The sequence below is a fragment of the Pinus tabuliformis genome, chromosome 1_2 (assembly GCF_031772625.1).
Source record: "Pinus tabuliformis cultivar Carrire ecotype Pingquan chromosome 1_2, CPIR1, whole genome shotgun sequence".
In the NCBI taxonomy this organism is placed as follows: domain Eukaryota; kingdom Viridiplantae; phylum Streptophyta; class Pinopsida; order Pinales; family Pinaceae; genus Pinus; species Pinus tabuliformis.
In genome coordinates, this window is record NC_142298.1 from 206278333 (window position 1) to 206292042 (window position 13710).

The window sequence follows — 13710 nt, forward strand, 5'->3', positions numbered from 1 at the left end:
CTTAGAGAGGTGGAATTTTGACACATATATTTTCAACTCTTTTAGAAGTTTAGTATCTTCTGGGGTAGGATGGGGTGGTTGGGTTAATATCTTAGGAAAGGGTGGTGGATTTACTTTAGGCATGATTTTCTCTCTTTATTATTCAACCTCCCTAGGTGGAGGTAGAGGTTGGTTTTCTGGGAGTACTCTCCCAAATCTCAGGTTGATTTCCTGAATTTCCACAGCATAAGCAGGATAGGATGTCTCTCCATTGTATACTTGTTGTGCATGTTTGTTGTTTAGGTTCAGATTTAGCTGGGCAGGCATCTGGGGTTGTTTAGGTGGAGAAGGGTGTAAAATCTATGGTTGAGTAGGTGGTGAAGGAAATAAAGTTGGTGCATTTTTGTATGGGTTCCTCCACCCTTGGAGCAATGCATTCCACTGAGGTTGTAGCAGAGCATATGGTTGAAATGACTAGCTGGTTGGCCAGGAATGATACTGAGGTGGAAAGGACCAAGGAGGAGGTGTAGATTAGGAAGGATGAGCAGGGCCCCCCCAAGAGGGAATGGATGTGGTGTGGTTGGGGTTGTAATATGCATGGAATGACCCTTGCATGCCCTACTAGTATGGCCTAGGCCTATGAGGTATCCTTTGATTTATGTATTAGAGCTGTTCAGTCACCCCTTCAGCTCCTTGATATACAGATTTTAGTCCAGGTAGAGAAGGGAACTTGTCTGTGGAGTGGTTTTCTTAATAGAATAAGAATATTTCAATCAAATTCAATGGACATTCATTCCTAGGGTGCCCCCTTGTTCATCTAGAGCAAAAAATGGATAAGGCTCTCTCTGCTTCCTCTTGTTTCTTATTTATGTGCATAGTGTCCATCTATAGGGAAAGGGTCTACAACATCTCACTCTTGAAATCCTCCAACATGTTTCCAATTTCACCCTTGATGGATGTATTGGAAGAGGATGGACTAACCATAGGCTGACTACCCCTACCCTTTTTCATAGCTTCCCTAGAATGGTTTCTAAAGACAGACTTGATATCCTCATAAGGAAACTGGTAGATATCCCCTTCTACTTAAAAGTTTAGGGTATCCAAAAGATCTTCCCCTACCCCTCTAATTAGGACTAGGTTCAGTAACTCAGGGTCAAGTGTGCACCTGGGCTTTTTGTAGCTAAGCTAGAATCATTCTTCATAATCCTCTAGAGATTCATCATGCCCTAAGGTCATCCTAAAAACTTCCTCTTTAGTTTCTTTAGACCTATAGTAGTCTTGATACTTGCTGTTTAAGGCTTGTTGTATCTGAGCCCAAGTTTTGATGCTATCCCTAGGTAAACCCATGAACTAGCACAACGTTGCATCCTTGAGAGTGGATGGAAATAGTTTCAACTTCTGATCATCATTTGTGTAGTCATAGATTTTCAATATGACAACAAACTCAAACAAGAAAGTTTCTATATCTTCTGACGTCGGGCCATTGAAATGAGGAAGGGCAGACGGGCTTATATTCTTCATCTTAGTATCCCCATTGGTTTCCCTAATGTGGAAGGCACCCTCAACTCTTTCCCTATTTCCTCTGTCATTTCTATTTTCAGCCATTAGGTCAGTGGGAATGGGTTCTTCTTCTTCTTCTTCCCCTGTAGGCTCTTCAAATATCTTTGGTTGCTCACCTAAGGGTTCCTCCAATTCATAGCCACTGAAGAAGAGGGAATATTGGTTGCTTGAAGCAGTGGGGGTATTTGGAAAAAATTTCCCTAAGTTATCCCTATTCCTATGAGGCATGGAATTCTTTTTTTTTGTGTTTTTCCAAACTTTGAAAATGATTGCATAATTGAAATTACTAACTCAATGAAAACTAACTACTTGAATGAAATCTTACTTGTAAAATGGAAAGGAAGGAAAATAATGCAGAATGGAAAAGAAAGAAAACTAAATTACTCTTGTAGAAATGAAACTAATAGAAGAATATCAAAAAAAAGAAATGGAAGAAAGAAAGCAGTAATCACATATTTCTCAGACAACTCTCGGCAATGGCGCTAAAAAGCGATGAGCACCAGTATTGCAGCAATAATTTTGCAACTCCTAGGACTACCAACTTTACTTTATCAACCCACGGTTCGTACAAACTTGGAGGTGAAATTGATGTATAACACAAGTAAAAGTAATGGTTCTACCCTTTGTCACTATTCAGCTGCTGATAGACCATGAGGGTTTTTCAAGTCAGACTTCTATGGATTCAGAAGAAGCTTGATTACTAATGAGGAAAAGAGAAATCTACTCTAAGAGAAAGCTTGTCTATTGCAATAAGGAAAAAGACTGAAATAAAATGCTAAAAACACATTAACTAACTGCTAAGAGACTATGCTTCAAAAATAATGCTAAGTTAACGTGTATGCAATCTTACTATCCTAAGCATGTAAATTCAAAACATCAAACATTCTACTATTGTGCATGTAAATGACTAAAATAAATTTGTTTCTCTTTTTGTCCTTTTTAGGGAAAACTGTGAAAGCTAATCTATTTTGGTGATGTGGTAGGTGGCTTAGGGATACTGGTGAATGGTTAGAAGGTTGGGGAGACCATTAAGTGACCTTTTCTAGCTTCCTAGAGGCTTTTCTCTCAATTTGGCATCAAAACAGGCCACTACAGGAAAACCTATAGGATGTTTTAAAAACCTACAGGATTTCCTATATTTCTATAAGATACAACCAAGAACAAAATGATGGGTGTTGAGGGTGATGGAAGGCTTAGGAAAGGTGGTTGGTGGATAGAATGAGGCAAGAGAATACCTAGGATCACTCAAAACTCAAAACCAAGGTTGGGAGATGGTTGGATTTCCTTAACAAGCTTGGAGAAGTTTCCTTGTAAAACGATGAAATTGGTAAGGGTCTTAGTGAAGGAAAGGAATGATCATGGATGGATGAATTTGGAAGAAGGTTGCTGACTATGAGATATCTCTATGCTTCTGAAACACCTGCACTACATCAAGCATTGACATTTACCCAAAAATCATGTAAACAAGAAGAATTTCAATGATCTAGGAAAACAGAGTTTAATGATCTAGATGTCTACTTCGTGCACGAGGAAAACTTACAGAATAAGATGGAATCATTGATGACATCTAATGTAAGAATGAATATGGAAGAATTTATAACTAAATCCTACTCTTGTAAACTGATCAAATGCTAGCTTAAGTACAAAAAACCCTAAATTCTATGAGAAAGTAGAATTCTGACCTTTTGCGGCTGCATAGGAGTCCTTTCCTCAAATCATGATCCCTGAAGGAAGAATTGAGGCCAAAACACCTATTGAAAACTTTTTGATGTTCCTTTATCTCTTCTAAACTACTACTAAGGTAAAGTACAAATGGAAGCAAACTAATAACTAAACTAATCAAATCTACACTACTTGAAATGAAATGCTTCTAAGGATAATTTAACCACGAACCTATGAAATCAATATAAGAATACAAATACAAGAAGAGGAGCCTTTGCTACTAGGGTTGGGCACTAACCTAAGAGCTTCAGACCTCTGAGTTAAGTCAAATTTGGATCAAGAAAATTCTCATTCTCATTATCAAAACAGAAAATTACATAGCAATGTCTTCCACAAGTCTTGAACTTGAAAATGACTAGTGTTTTTACATCAAAAATTCGAATCCTAATGAGGATCTAGGCCTCTTTATTTATAAAACTTAAGTCTACAATGAATTCCTTAAATCTAGGGAGGCTCGACTCCCAAACTCGAGATAAACTAACTCTTTGACTGTCACTTGCTTAGCTGCCTTTTGATCTCCATGACTTGGCTACTTGTACTCCAAGCTAGTGTTATTGATGGAGGAATATTCAAATGAGGTAGGAGTAAATGAGGAGGATTTACCTTCTACAATCTCTCTTCCTTGTCCAATTCGAGTTTCAACCCTTAATCTAGCCAAAATTTCCTGATTTTCTCTCACAAACCTGCATTCAATGCACATTAGTCTGCTAGGCCTAATATTTCACTTTGACTCATTTCATTAAACAAAATATAATCAAAATATGTAATAAATTGTGAGAAGAGTTTATTTGACTAAGCTAGGAGGTGAAATAAGGTCCATATAGTTACCCAATGATGAGGATAATCATGTTTTTACTCCTACCCTTCCACAACCTACAAGGTTGACACCACAACAATTGGAAGAAAAAAGAGCAAAAGGGATTTGTTACAGTTGTGATAGTAAATACAATAAAGGTCATAAGTGTTCTCAGAAGAAATGATTTTACATAGATTGTGAAGAGGAAGAAGAAAAAGAACAAGAAACATCAAAAGAAGAGGATACACACCAGGAACAAATCCTAGAGAAAGAAGAAATGAATCTGACCATATCAGGTAATGTATTGACTGGAATAACCACTCCTCAAACTATCAAGATAGGAAATATCAAGAAGAAAAAAGTAATAATGTTGGTTGACTCGGGAAGTACCCATAATTTTATTCAATGTAAGATAGCGAAGGAATTGAATTGCTTCCTATATCCAGCACCAGAGTGTCAAGTGATGGTTTTAAATGGAAGAACCATAAATTGCTCTGGAAAGTGCCATAATATCAAGCTATCCATGGGAGAATATGTGATGAATAGTCCAGTGCTTTCCATTCCAATGGGTGGTGCTGATGTTGTATTAGGAGTCCAATGGCTACAATCTTTCAGTACGATAGCTTATAATTTTCAAGAAATTTTCTAGAAATTTTTTCCAGAAGGAAAGGAAGTTGAATTAAGGGGTAATGTAGGCAAACAGAGAAAGATAATCGGCTCTAATGGCATGAAAGATCTTCTAAAGAAAGAACAATGTGGCGTAATTTCACAATTATGTTCTCTAGAGGTTCCCACGTCAAAATCATCTATTTATCCAGATCTCCAAAAAGTCTTGGACAATCATTCAAAGGTATTTGAGACTCCCAAAGGCCTCCCACCTATTCATGACATGTTCATGCTATTTAATTGATTGCAGGAAGTGTTCCTCCAGACATCAAGCCTTACAGATATCCCTATGCCCAAAAAGGTGAAATTGAACATATGGTTGCAGAAATGCTAGAGGCTAGTATAGTTCAACCTAGTCAAAGTTCTTTCTATGCTCTAGTAGTATTGGTGCACAAGAAGGATGTATTATAGTGCATGTGTCTGCATTATAGGGAGATCAACAAACTCACTATTAAAGATAAATTTCCCATTCATTTCATTGATGAATTATTGGATGAATTACATGGAGCAATTTACTTCACCAAGTTGGACCTTCATTTAGGATATCATCAAATCAAAATGAAGACTTAAGAAATTTTAAAAACAGCATTTAGAACTCATGAGGGTCATTATGAATTTTTGATGATGCCTTTTGGCCTTACCAATGCACCTTCTACATTTCAAGGTTTGATGAATTCCATTTTCAAACCCTTCCTCAGAAAATTTTTGTTATTATTTTTTGATGATATATTAATCTACAACAAGTTTTGGAAGGATCATGTTCAACATGTTGATGGAGTGCTCAAACTATTTTAGGAGAAACAACTATATGCAAAAGCCTCCAAATGTTTCTTTGGAGTACAAGAGGTGGAATATTTGGGTCATATTGTATCTCATGGAGGTATTAAGGTAAACCGTAGCAAAATTAAAGCCATTAAGGAATGGAAAATCCCCACATCCATAAGGCATCTACAAGGTTTTCTCACATTGATAGGGAATTATCACAAGTTTGTTAAGACTTATGGGAGAATAGAAACACCTCTAACAACAATACTAAAGAAAGAAGCATTTTCTTGGACTCTAGAAGCAACAAAAGCCTTTGAACATCTTAAAGAGGCAATGTGCCAAGCGTCGGTCTTAGCTACGCCAAACTTCACAAAAAACTTTATTGTGGAATGTGATGCCTTAGGAAATGGAATTGGTGTTGTTTTAATGCAAGAAGAGAGACCCATTGCTTTCTAAAGTCATCCAATCAAAGGAAAGTATTTACACAAAGCTATTTATGAGAAGGAAATGTTGGCAATACTAATTGCACTTAAGAAATGGCGACCTTACCTAATGGGAAGACACTTCAAGGTAAAAACAAATCATGATAGCCTTAAATACTTTTTAGAACAAATATTGTCTTTAGAAGAGCAGAAAAAATGGGTCACAAAGATGTTGGGTTATGACTTTGAAATCATCTTCAAAAAAGGGAAGCAAAATGTTGTTGCAGATGCACTCTCATGAAAGGATGAGGATGTGGAAGCATTGCTTAGCGCCATTTCTATTATCCAACCAAATTGGATAAACAAAGAAAGGGATGAATGGAAGAATGATGAAATGTGGGCACTCATTCACAAGTTACAACAAGACCCCAGTACATCTGATACATTTAGCTGGAAAAATGATTCGTTATGGTACAAATATCTCTTATACCTCTGTAAGAATTCCCAACTCAAACAAATGATTCTTATGGAATTGCACACCTCTCCCTTAGGAGGGCACTCATGATTTTTAAAAAATTACCACAAGGTTAAGAAGGATTTTTTTTAGGATGGCTTTAAATCTCATATTCAAAAGCTTGTGGTGGAATTTCTGGTTTGCCAACAAAATAAAGTTGAAACAATTAAGACCCTGGGGCTATTACAGCCTTTATCCATTCCAAGTCAACGTTGGGAGGATGTTTCAATGGATTTTATCACATGCTTACCCAAATCTAAAGGAAAGATAACCATCATGGTGGTAGTTGATAGAATTACCAAGTATGCACACTTTTTTGCATTCTCTCATCCCTTGAAAGTCAGTACAGTTGCTACTGCATTTATGGAAACAATTCAAAAGATACATGGAAACCAAAGATTAGTTAGTAAGCGAAAGAGATCCCATTTTCACTGGAAACTTTTTGATAGTATTATTTTCTTATCTGGGTACTCAGTTAGCTCATAGCTCATCTTATCATCCTCAATCTAATGGGAAAACTGAGATAGTTAACAAATGTTTGGAAGGACATCTTCGTTTATTTGTATCTGATAAACAAACATAATGGGTTAAATGGTTTACTATGACTGAATGGTGGTATAACACTTCCTTCCATATTGCAGCAAAAACAACCCCATTTATGGAATTTTATGGATATCATCCACCATCCATCACATCATATTTAAGAGAAAATTCTAAGATTCAAGCAGTGGAAGATCACATCGAGCATCAACAACAAGTTCTCCAACTCTTAAAGGATAACCTCACTTTGGCACAGAATAGAATAAAACAACATGCATATCAACATCGCAACGAAAGAAGTTTTGATCTAGGTTAGTGGGTATTTCTACAGCTACAACCATACAGACATCTCTCAAGTAAGCTAAGAAGGGTAATAAAGTATCACCAAAGTATTATGGTACATACAAGATGTTGCAAAATATTGGTACTATGGCATACAAATTGAAACTTCCTATAGCTTCCTGAGTGCACCTAGTTTTACATGTTTCATGCTTAAAGAATGTTATAGGTGACAAACTCCTAGTTCAAACAATATTGCTAGAAATTGACGAGGAAGGAAAAATCATATTGGAACCTGAAGTAGTCACAGAAACAAGAACTCGACAACTATGAAATCGATTAATTTCAATGTATCTCATCAAGTGGAAGAACTTACCTGTTGAAGATTCCATGTGGGAGGATGAGAATTTTATACAGAAGCATCCAGAACTACTCAAGCATTGAGGGCAACACTTTTCTAAAGTAGGGGGGCATGTTAGGTCCCTATAATACTAGTGTATTCCATTATTACTATTGTCATTGTAGCCCCTTATTATTATTGTTGTGCCCATATTGTCCCCATATTGTCATTATTGTGCCCCATAGAAGACCACTATTGTTATTCTTGTGCCCTTACATCATTATTGTTATGTCAGCTTTGAATATATTATGATCCCTTAGACTCCTATATATAGAAAGGAGGTCTTATCATTTGTATCATAGAAGAATTGTTCATTTGTGTAATGTAAAGGAGGTTTCCCCCTCAAAGAGGTTGATTTTGAAGTCGTTGCTCTATCTTTTCTTCTATTTTGTGAGTTGGTTGCATAACATGTATTTAAATAGGGCAGACCAATACTAATGTGCACACATAATTTTGTGAGTGGCAGTATCTTCACCATAATGTCCTTTTGCAGGTCCATCATGCGTATCATGCAATACTTTATCAGCATCATATTTTTCTAAGCACCTAAGTAAAATTGAATCATAATTTTTATGAGATAACACTCCATTTATCAATTGATATTCGTTATATTTTAATCTCAAAGCCCACCTTTTCTTTAAATCTAAATGTTGTGGTGCTGAGCAATGAGATAAATAATAAATCAAATTTGAATATAGTGAATTGGAAAAATCATGAATAATGTTGACTTTTGTAGCATCATATGTGTTCTAGGCACGAAATTTGGTGGAGAGGCTAAAATACATGTATTCTGTAAAACCCAAAAATCGTTTTTGGAAATTCCACATAGAGACAACTTAATTAAAATAATTAGCATTTTTTTAATGGTTCCTAAGTATAAACTTAGGAAATATGGTTAATTGAAGGGTATTAATTAATTCATGGTGAGAATCTTCTAGAAGAAGACATGGATCAATTTCTAGTTAATCTTAGCCATCGATTATATTTTAATCTTAGACGTTGAAGCCTCAATGAGAGATTATAAAAAGAATTTCGATGGGGGTTGGAGAACATACTAGAGCCACTAGGAATTTGATATTGCTGGGAAATCAATCTCTATAGTAGCAGCTGTGAGTTTTTGAAGGTGATTCAGTAATTTCAAAGCAGTGAGAGGGGGGCATGGATAGTAAGGCCGGAAGGAAGTTTTTCCAGTCTGGTGAGTGCATAGCAAAGAGACATCATACTCCACAAAGAGGTAGATGTAGTGCAAAGAGGCAACACAAAGCTTCAAAGGGAGATCTATATTTGTTGAGGAGGAGTCGAATTTTAGAGGTAGAAGATAGAGTGGGAGCTCGAAGTGCCAAAATATCGAGTTTCTAGAGCAGAAATGGATTAGCAAAGTGAGAGAGACGTCAGTCCCAGCAGGCTGACATGCATCTGCATAGGATGACACAGACGAAACAATGGGTAGCTCATCTTGAGCTAAGGTCAATGTCATATCACTAGTGGAAGTGAGATTTTTCTCACTAGACATTTGTTAGTTATTTTCTCTGCATGGATTGCTAGATGTGAACATCCATAGTCTTGTACTAAGATTTGCTAATGCATAATAATCAAACCCTCATTTGCAGCAATAGTTTTCCCAAGTTGGGTTTTTACAGGGACTTTTCTCCAAAAGTATTTGGGTATATGTGTGTCTCCATCTATTCTTTAGCATTATTTTTCTTCCACGATATTTTATATTTGTGAAGGTTGTAGTGTATGTATTTTGGTATTTTCCATAGAAAACTGCAAATAATTTGTTTATGTAGTTTAAAAAATAGGAGGAATATTATTAGTTGCTACAGTAGGATTCAGGATCACCAAATTTTCACATTGTATCGGAGCACAGATAGAAGTCATAGAGCTCAGTAGTAGAATATGAGAAGGAGGTTCGAATTTCTGCATAGATAGTAGTTCGAATCCCTCCAAGGTAGCGCAATCCCTTGGGCCAAGAGGGTCAGTTTTTGAGGAAATATATTTTTGTAAGTTAGTCGATAAAGAAACTATCCAAATCGAAGATTGCTACAGGAAGAGGGAGTAGCAACAATGTTCCTTGCAAAGTAGATCTTCATCCAAGACGTAGATTTTGTAGTAGTTTGCTAGTGAAAATAGAGTCAAGAGGAAGGAAGAGCACACACTAAGGGAATTATTTCCTCAGGGGATTCCTAGCCAAGAAGTTGGGATTTTCCTAGCAGAGAAGCAGTAGTTGTGTGCAGAGTTTCTCAATCCAGAAGGGAGTGAAAATAGTTGGACAATAGTTGTGCAGAGGAGAAGAGGAGGAGTTTAACATTTTCAAAGATATGGCATGCGCAGGGTTGAGAGATCAAGATCGGTTGGATGGAGCTTCCAACTATGTGATCTGGAAGGTTAGAATTTCTTGCCTTATAGATGAACATGATCTCAAGACTTATATTGATAGTGTGGTAGTCATACCCATAGATGCATATCCACTTAAGAAGTACAAGAAGGAGATGGCGAAATAAAAAAGGTTGATTCTCGATGGGATTTGAGATCATGTGGTATCTCACATAGCTGACAATGATACTACTCGAAATATGTGGGAGGCACTTGCTATGATGTACAAAGGATCTTCTAAGAAATGGAAGATGTATTGTGAGGAGAAGTTGAGATGCACAAGGATGCAGAAAGGGTAGCATATAGACCCCTTCCTTACTAGGATTTAGGATGTATGAGACCAACTATCTTCAGTAGAGTTAGCGCCCCAAACTAAAGAATTGGTGCGGTTAGCTCTAAACATTGTTTCTGAAGAATGGAAAGTTTTCATCCAGAGTATCCTAGGCAGAGAAAAACTTCCAGATTGGGATCATATGTGGGCTGATCTTCAACAAGAGGAGATGAAGCGAGATCTAGTGAAGAGCACCATCAATGGTGGTAGCGAAAGCAATGGGACGAAGTAAGTAAAGGAAGAGGAAGATGTGGCCCTTGCATCAAAGGGGAAGCAAGAGTAACGCAGGATAAAGAAGGACATTTCTAAGGTGAAATGCTTCAGATGTGGTGAGCTTGGCCACTACAACAATCAATGTCCTATAAGAAATAAGGACAAGGAGGAGAAGCGTGATCAACAAGCTACATATGCTAATATCGATAGGTTGTCCTCCATATTAGAGGAAGAGTTTTCCATGGTCATCGATATACCTCTAGGAGAGAGGTGGGGTGATTTGGTTTTGTAGCCCGAGAGAGCTACATGATGGGCAGGATTCATGAGGAGGTCCACCTCATGAAACAATACCTTTCTACGGGAGCCCAAGATGTGAAATAGCAGGATGGATCAGTGGCAGTTGGTGCAATCAGCTACCAAAGTGACAAATGCAGTAGCTAGTAACAGTTCAGATATTGGGCAACACAATACAGAGTTGGCAGAAATTCATATGGCATGGAGTAGAGTCAGGAGCAACGTAGAGGCTTCAATGACAATGTAGAGTCAAGAAACAATCATGACTTGGGTGACAGATGCATCATATTGAGCATAGTTGGTTCAATATTTTGGATGCTTTTCATTGCAGTTGTTGCAGTGGCAACAACAACAAATGGAGAGGGAGTTGTAGTGTTGGCCATATTTCAATAGGGCCAGCAACATTACAGATGAAGTGTTAATCAGAGTTGCATAGTAGTTGGTGGTCATCAGCATCCAGACATAAAAAATGTAACAAGAGGTGGTGTAGAGACATGGTGTTGTTTCAGTGGGTTGCAACACTAGAACACATTTCTTGCTAAGAGGGAGTGTTAACGTTTGTAGCATAAGATGTGTTATAGCCACAAAATTTTTTGGAGAGTCTAGAATACATGTATTCTCCAAAACCGATAAATCATTTATGAAATTCCACCTAGAGATGACTTAATTAAAATAATTAATTTTTTTTTAACGGTTTCTAAGTCTAAACTTAGGAAATCCGCTTAATTAAAGTGTATTACTTAAGTCATGGTCAGAATCTTATAGAAGAATACATGGATCAATTTCCAGTTAATCTTATCCATCGATTATGTTTTAATCTTGGTTGTTGAAGCCTCAATGAGGGATTATAAGAAGAACTTTGATGGGGGTTGGATAACGCACTAGAGCCACCAAGAATTAAATATTGTTGGGAAATCGAACTCCAAATTAGCAGTTGTGAGTTACCAGAGGTGATTCAGTAGTTTCAAAGCAATGAGAGAGGGGCAGGGATAGTAAGGTCGGAAGGAAGTTTTTCCAGTCAGGTGAGTGCATAACAGAGAGCCATCATACTCCATACAAAGGCTGACGCAGTGCAAAGGGGTACCGTAGAGCTTCAAAGTGAGATCCGTATTTTCTAAGGAGAAGTTGAGTTTCATATGTAGGAGCCAGAGTGGGAACCCAGAGATCCAAAACAGCAGTTGATCAACAGAGTGAGAGAGATGTTGGTCCCAACAAGATGATGTAGAGGCAATAAGGGGCAACTCATCTTGAGCTAAGGTCAATGTCGGATCAGCAGTAGAAGTGATATTTTTATCACTAGATGTTTGTCAGTTATTTTCTCTGCATGGATTGCTAGATGTGAGAATCCATAGTCTTGTACTCATATTTACTACTGCATAATAATCAAACCCCTATTTTCTGCACCGGTTTTCCCAAGTTGGGTTTTTCCGGTGACTTTTGTCCAAAAATAATTGTGTATATCTGTGTGCACATCTATTCTTCAGCGTTATTTTTCTTCTACAATATTTTTTATTTACGAAGGTTGAAGTTTATGTATTTCTATATTTTTAGTAGAAAACTACAAATAATTTTTTTAAGTAATTTAGCAAGTAGGAGAAATATTATCAGTTGTTGCAGTAGGATTTAGGATCACCGAATTTTCACAAATAACACATACCTATTGTGGCTCTTGAGAATAATTTTTTGAATCTTGATCATCAAAAATATTATTAGCTTTAGAATCAATTGATTTGTGTAACTAATTTACATAATCCTTGACCTGGAATGATTTTGGAGGGTTTGATTTCAAGGTCATATTCTTGGAGTGTTGTTACCCAATGTGTTCTTTTTTCTCCAAGATCTTTTTGGATAAGCATATTTCTTATTACATAATAGTGAACTATAACTTTAGTATGGGATTTTAGTATAAATGGCCTAACATGTTTTATTGCCTTGAATATACCATAGTCTTATTTTTATACATCAGTGTAATTAAGTTCAACCCCTTCGAATATTGAGCTTAATGAAATTAGTACTTTGATGTTTTGATCATTCTTTTGAGTAAGGATTGTAGCAAATGATTGATCAAAAGCAAACGTATACAGAATAAATTATTTATTGTAGTGCGATGAAAGAAGGGTAGGGGCTTGAATAATTTCTTATTTTATTGAGTCTTCTCTTTCATATGAATTCCACTTAAATACTACATATTTCCTAATCATGTTTTGCAAAGGAAATACGATTCAGGAAAAACTAGGGACATAGGGTCTTACAAAATTTATTTGTCCCAAAAAGGAGTACATAGATTTCTTATTGTATGGAAAATGAATCAAAGAGGTTGTTTTAACTCTTGATGGTTCTATAATAATTCCATCTTTTGAAACAATGAATCCTAATAATTTCTTTTTATATAGATTTCTTATTGTGTGGAAAAGGAATCATAGAGATTGTTTTAACTCTTTACGGTTCTATAACAATCCCATATTTTGAAACAATGAATCCTAATAATTTCATTTCATATAATGCGGAAAATATTTTTTTGGGATTTAAATATATTCTATATTTTTTTCATATTTCAAAAATATGTTTCAAATGATGTAAGTGATAAGATATTTTATTAGAGTAAATCATGATATCATTCAAATAAATTCCAATTGATTTATTTATCAGTCCTCTGAAAGTTATGTCCATGGAAAACTGGAATGTGGCTCCAACATTTATTAATCCAAAAGGAATTTTTTGAAACGAAAAAGTGCCCCATTTAGTTTGAATTTTTTTTTTTAAAAATGATTATTTGGATAAAATAGAATCTGATTGTAGCCTAAAAAACCATCAAGAAAAGACATCAATTCATATCCAACTACAGATTGCAAT